This window comes from Amblyomma americanum, chromosome 5 (assembly GCF_052857255.1).
Source record: "Amblyomma americanum isolate KBUSLIRL-KWMA chromosome 5, ASM5285725v1, whole genome shotgun sequence".
NCBI lineage: Eukaryota > Metazoa > Arthropoda > Arachnida > Ixodida > Ixodidae > Amblyomma > Amblyomma americanum.
Genome location: NC_135501.1, coordinates 135,093,939 through 135,100,068, shown reverse-complemented (window position 1 = coordinate 135,100,068; position 6,130 = coordinate 135,093,939). Strand labels below are relative to the sequence as shown.

At 42.6% G+C, this 6,130-nt stretch overlaps 1 long non-coding RNA gene across 1 annotated transcript; it reads right to left on the bottom strand.

Annotated features, from left to right (window-relative positions):
• Positions 1-613: 613 nt before the first annotated feature.
• LOC144132705 (uncharacterized) lies at positions 614-5,345 on the bottom strand. The gene is made up of 3 exons (XR_013314916.1): positions 5,185-5,345; positions 4,431-4,521; positions 614-752 (listed from the first exon to the last, which is right to left on the bottom strand). It is a non-coding gene; the product is annotated as an uncharacterized LOC144132705 (long non-coding RNA).
• Positions 5,346-6,130: the final 785 nt, after the last annotated feature.

Below are 6,130 nucleotides of genomic sequence, written 5' to 3'. Positions count from 1 at the left end.
ACAGCCAATTCGGCGGCAAGTTCAGTATTTTTGTCCTCTTATATAAAGCAAATTCCAGAAACGATAACGTATTTGTTTACTTCATGCACAATAACAACAATCAACGAACATGCATCGCTTGATATAAGTTCTCTTTATTTCTCATGCCACCATCTTTGACTCCAGATCGCCCGGGCGGGATAAAGTCCTGGCGGGATAAAGTCAAGCAAGAACCTTCTGAACAGACGTTACGAAGAGGTGAAAGAACTCCTTGTTCCAGATCCCTCGCATAACAGCGGGGAACGCGAAAGACAAGTATTCCGCCAAGACATTCAGCATGAACCCGCCACCTCGTACGCGAAGCGTGACCTGTTCTATGGTCACTGGAATCGTCGGTCCCTCGTGAACCAGTTTGATGACCTGGCCAAGCTCGGTGGTTTCCAGGCGGAATAACGTCGTGAAGCGCGAAACGGTTGGCCGAAGCTGTATGTGACCTTTTCTCCCGTCGCAGATTTCCCAGGGAACCGTCATGGCAACGGCGCCCGGTTGAGCGAAGTCCACTTGAATCATGCGGGTGCCATTGACGCAAAAGGGAATTATGGCTCCGTACCGGCGAAGCTTGTTAAGGCCGCTAATGTTGAGCGGTTGAAACTCAACGCTAAGGAATCGGACCGGAGTGCTTGGAGACGGGCGCAGCTCGTATTCGGGAAGCTCTTGAATCATCCGGTTGATGGGACCGTCCAAGTCGACTCCAGAAAAATCACATGGGTTTTCTGCAAGGAATAAACCATCGAGTACCACTATATGATGTCGTTATATTTAAAAATTTCCGAATTTTGGACTTATTTCTCATTATTATTTTCCTTTCCTGCCCAGAAAAGTAAAAAAATTATGCATAAATTACCTTCCCACAAAATCTAGACAGTCTAAAGGCATAGGTCGTTTATGTAAGTATCGATTTAAGTGATCGATTCTTGAAGTAAAACAAAAAAGAACTCTTTTAGCCTTAGATTTCTCCGGTAAATGTTGCGGCTTATAAACCGTGAAGAAATACTTGGCAAAGACGAAAAAGGAAGCCAAGAAAGGTCGCGCGATTAATCCCCCTTGTGGGTATGTGCCATTTTGTGAGGGGAACAACGACAACAATAACACTGCATTGCTCGTAAGGCTTCCTCACAACTTGAGAAAGGGGATAAAAGGAGAAACAGCCAGTAGAGGTAGACGGAAACAAGACGGAGGAAAGGAGACAATAGAGAAAAAAGGGGTAGTGGGGGGGGGGGGGGGGCACAAAACAATGAACATCATTACTGCGAGAGCGCTAAAATCACCTGCCCACCTAGTTCTTTCAATGCCGCCTTGAAAAAAATGAATATTTTTGAGAATAAGTAATGATTATTCTATTTATACATCATCCAAAATTAATTCTAGGGGTTCATCACGGCATAAAACAAAAAGTATACCTATTACTTTCCATTGATTCAGTTCTGCGGTTTTTATTTTCCTGTCTTTCTTACGTAGTACAATAGCAGAAAAATATTCCCAAATTATGTACACCGCTTCTCAAAAGTTCAGAGCCCGGGGAGGTTTCTTCTCAGCCACACCTTATTTATTTATTTATTTATTTATTTATTTATTTATTTATTTATTTATTTATTGATACTGCGATCTTTTACAAGACCTTCGCAGGGGTGGGCACACAATACATAAATTCTGGAAACAACAAAAACGACCTCAGGAACAAGCAAACAATCATGAACAATTGATCAACAATTTAAGATCAAGAAACAATGAAACAAAGAAATGTAGCGGTACGACATTATAAAAAAAGTTAAAGGTGGCTTTCAAACCTTTTTAGTGAAGTTTGGGTTACTGCATCATTAGTTAGATTATTCCAGTCTGTAATCGTTCTGGGGAAAAAAGAGTACTTAAAGGTGTTATTTCGTGCGTTTAATGGTGTTACTGTAAAATCATGGCGTTGTCTTGTGTTGTACCCTGAGGAGAACGATATAATATTGGATGTGTCAATATTGTACTGACCTTTGATTAACTGAAATAAAAATTTTAGACGACAGATGCGATTTCTATGAGAGACTGGAAGCAAACCACTTTGATTAAGAAGTGCAGTGATAGATGTGCGGTTATATGAATTGTAAATAAACCATGCTGCTTTCTTTCGGACTCTGTCTAATTTAGCAATGTTAGATTTAGTGAAAGGATCCCAGATTATGACGGCATATTCTAACATAGGGCGAATAATAGTGTTATACGAAAGTGAACGTACACTGGGGGGGCCGAGCTTCAGAGCACGTCGGAGGAAAAATAGTTTGCGTAGGGCATTAGCTGTAACGTTGTCAATGTGCTCTGTCCAGGAGAGGTTATTGCAGATCCGCAGACCTAGGTATTTGTAAGTATTCACTTGAGAGAGAACTTTGTTTTTAGCAGTATAGTTAAACAAAAGAGGCTTCTTTTTCTGGGTTATACGCATGAACACTGTTTTATCATAATTAACGCACATTTGCCATTGGTCACACCATGTTATTATCTTAGTGAAATCGTTATTTAACCGTACTTGGTCCTCAGTAGTAGTAATCTTTTCATATAACACACAATCGTCAGCATATAATCTAACAGAAACTGAGATGTTATCGACAATGTCATTAATAAAAATCAAGAAGAGGAGTGGCCCAAGAACAGATCCTTGGGGAACGCCGGAATCAACAGGAACTGGAGGGGAAGGGGAATTATTTACTACTACAAACTGACGACGGTTTCTTAAGTAGGCTGTAATCCATGCCAGTAATTTGTCATTTTTTAGTACATTACCTAATTTGTGAAGAAGTTTGTTATGCGAAACTTTATCAAATGCTTTTTTAAAGTCCATAAATATAGCGTCAGTCTGCTTTCCTGGCTTGATCCCTATTGATGCAAATCCCCAAAAGGGCGAAACATTTTTTGTATCCTCCCCTTCACTGGGTAGTACTTCCGCGAATGCTACTGAAGCTTCACTACACCGCTTAGAAGCAAGCCCACTGGGCTCTAAAGTTCCGACAGCCCGTGTACTGTGCGATGTCAGTGCACGTTAAAGAGCCCGAGGTGGCCGAAATTTCCGCAGCCCTCCATAACGGTGTCCCTCATAGGCTGAGTCGTTTTGGGACGATGAACCATAAATCAAAACAAATGAGACGTAGGGTGGCGTTCACGTGCACCAGCTTTTTAGCTGCGGCTGCTTATTTTAGGACGGCTTCTTTCGGTCGTATTTTTAAAACAAATCAAGATTTATCCTGTAAACGGGAACTTAGTTTCATTTCAGAAGGTTCAGCGCCATACATTTTATTATAATTAGATTTCGCACTTACATTTCTCTGTGGTCAATAGTTTCTTTCTTTTTCAAAACATGCCTCCGCCATTGAAATTTGACGCGGAATCATCAAAGGCTCCAGTTTGCGCATCGTATATTTTGACAATTAGCGTTTATGAAATGGCGGAGAAGCTCAGTCGATACCAGTCGGACTCCATACAAGTGTATTTTAAAGGTTTGTGCTACCCATTTAATTTTTTGGTTGTGTGTATGAGGACCCGCGTGAGCTTCATTGTTACTGCGATTTTCTTCTGATCCGTAGGACGCGCGATTTATTCCTACTGGTAGCTGTCACGTTTTTGTGCACGCGGAATAAAAAAAAAAGCGGTAGGGTCTTAACGTAGTTGACCCGAGCAGACGCTCGCAAGCATGTGTTTAGTCTGGCTGGCTCATGGTTTTGCTTTGGTGGGTCGCCGGCACATCTGGCGACGATGTTAGTTCGATAGCAGTATTAGTTGATGAAAAGGACGATGTCCACTGCAAAGCGCGAATATGTGTATGTTAGTTCGATAGTAGTATTAGTTGGTGAAGACCACCGTGTGCAATGCACAGCGCGAGAGTGTTGCTTTTTAACGAGAGGAGTGATATGCCCTTGCGATTGCATAGTGGTCTCGTGCCGTCGCGGGTTCGAATCCCAGTCGTGCAACATTTATTTTATTTATTTATTTCTGGTTTGGTCAAGGTCATCCTCAAGGTCAAGCTTCACACAAACTCGATGGGTCGTTTTGACCCCGTGCAGTAGTGCTGCCGCACTAAAAATGCCCATATGCTGTGTGATGTCAGTGCACACTGGAGAAACTACATCAGTAGAGAGGCCTCAAGTATGGCGTCTCAGAGAGCACATGTGCAGGTCTGATATCTTACGCCCCTCATAACACCAATGCTGCATTTAGCTGTTAGATTATTTCCAAGAGTACTTTGTGGTGTACAGAAATCCGAATTAGAGAACATCTGAACCAATAACACTACTCAAATATCGCTCCTTTATTGCAGCTTCTGCACGCTTTTGAATGGAAGAAAAATATTTATTTTCCCTGCATTCTTAAAAATGGCTGCTGCTGTTACCTAAAATAAATAAGAAACGCTCCCTTACCAGGTTGGTACTGGAATCCAGCGGCAGACACCGTCATCCAGGCCACAAGAGCAAATAGTTTTGCAGGTAACATGTTGTTCCTTGATGCTGTCTTTTAATGCAAACAATACGTATAATTAGGTCATAGATAACGGCCGTCAGTGATATACAAAATACGCAGAGTATCTATTCTTCAGGTTTAGTGATTGTGACGAAGAGGCCGGTCTTTTTATAACTATAGCAGACAGAAAATCGCTGATCCAGGTGTATATAAACACTTTGGTGCTCACAGGGAAACTATCTCTATCGAACTTGTCGCTGCTGCTCCACTGGGTAACTTTTAATATCTTTTTCAATTTCTGTTCATTCTATTTTGGAAGCAAATTTAACGAGAGGGGTCAGCGGAATTCCGGACAATGACTCCGTGCCAAAGGCTAATGTAAAATTCATGAGCGAGCGACAGCATAAGAGAATTGAAAAAAAACTATCACGACTATACGTCGTAGCAGTTATATCTAGCGCTGCGCGCAGACACCTGTATCATATCTGTTTGGCGCACGTATGCGGACCAGCCATAGGCTCAAGCAGTCAGGAGCTGCTGCCGGATGCACGAATTTCAAAATTTTGTGTACTCGAAGTCACAATGACATTTCATTTCCATGCATTGCACAGAAGCAGTTTTCATTGTAACTTTACTAAGAGTTGACCTGCAATAGCGTTTCACGGATTAATTTGTTCTAACGGTTCTAGGCACGAGTTGGGGAAGTATACTCACTTTGCAGGGTGACCAAGCCCGGAGTTAAACACGCTCGCAGAGTCCTGGAAGGGCTCTGCCACAAGAGCACCACCGTCGAGTTTCGATCTGGGGCATCGAGCTTAACAAGAGCCTTATAAACCAGTTGCAGTGGATGTGCGGAATCCTCCCACCAACACTAAATGGCCGGATATACAGCGTATACTAACTGCAAGCACTCCCCAAGTGCAGAAGTGATAATGCACCCGGCATCCGCTATGCGCCAAAGGCCTATAATGACGCCTCAGAATAACATCCCGCCTTCCTCAGCGTTAAACTGTAAGCAGAATGGTCTCGTATCGCTATGCACAGACACTGAAAGAACACTCAGTAGTATATGTCTCCAGACGAGTGTGTGACTTCGATATGCACGATATCTAGCCGAAGGGATGAGTTCCCCTCTTTTTTATTGAAGTAGCTAGCTTTATGCGCGAAGCACCGAAAACAGGAAGATGATAATGAAGTGGCTTTGACCTTGGATGCGTCTTTTATGCCGTTGTTCTAATTGACTGTCGGCGTCATTGTATGCCTTGAAAACAAAGCTGCCAAGTTAACACTACCCGTGCTGAGAGTGCCTCTGGAGAGTTGAATATTTTTATTGGGTTCTTTCAAGAAGTGACAGGAGAAGAAACTTATATTTTAAGCCCAGCAAAGATATCCCACCCTTCAATCAGAAATGTGCATGTCTTGACACAGCAAATTTAGCTCGAAGCTTTGAAGGCTGTTCCTCTGAGAGCACGAAGCACCAGATTTGCTTTAAGCGTAGGCTTTATAAAGTTGCTTTTAGATGCAGGTTGATAAACAAGGTAGCCTTTTGAGGTGGCCTCACCAGTTTCTAGGCCACTTAATCTTCGAGGCCAATGGTAACCTATCAAGTGTCCTCTTTAGTGAGCTTGGAGATTTTCTGCACTAGCACAGCGAGCACTTG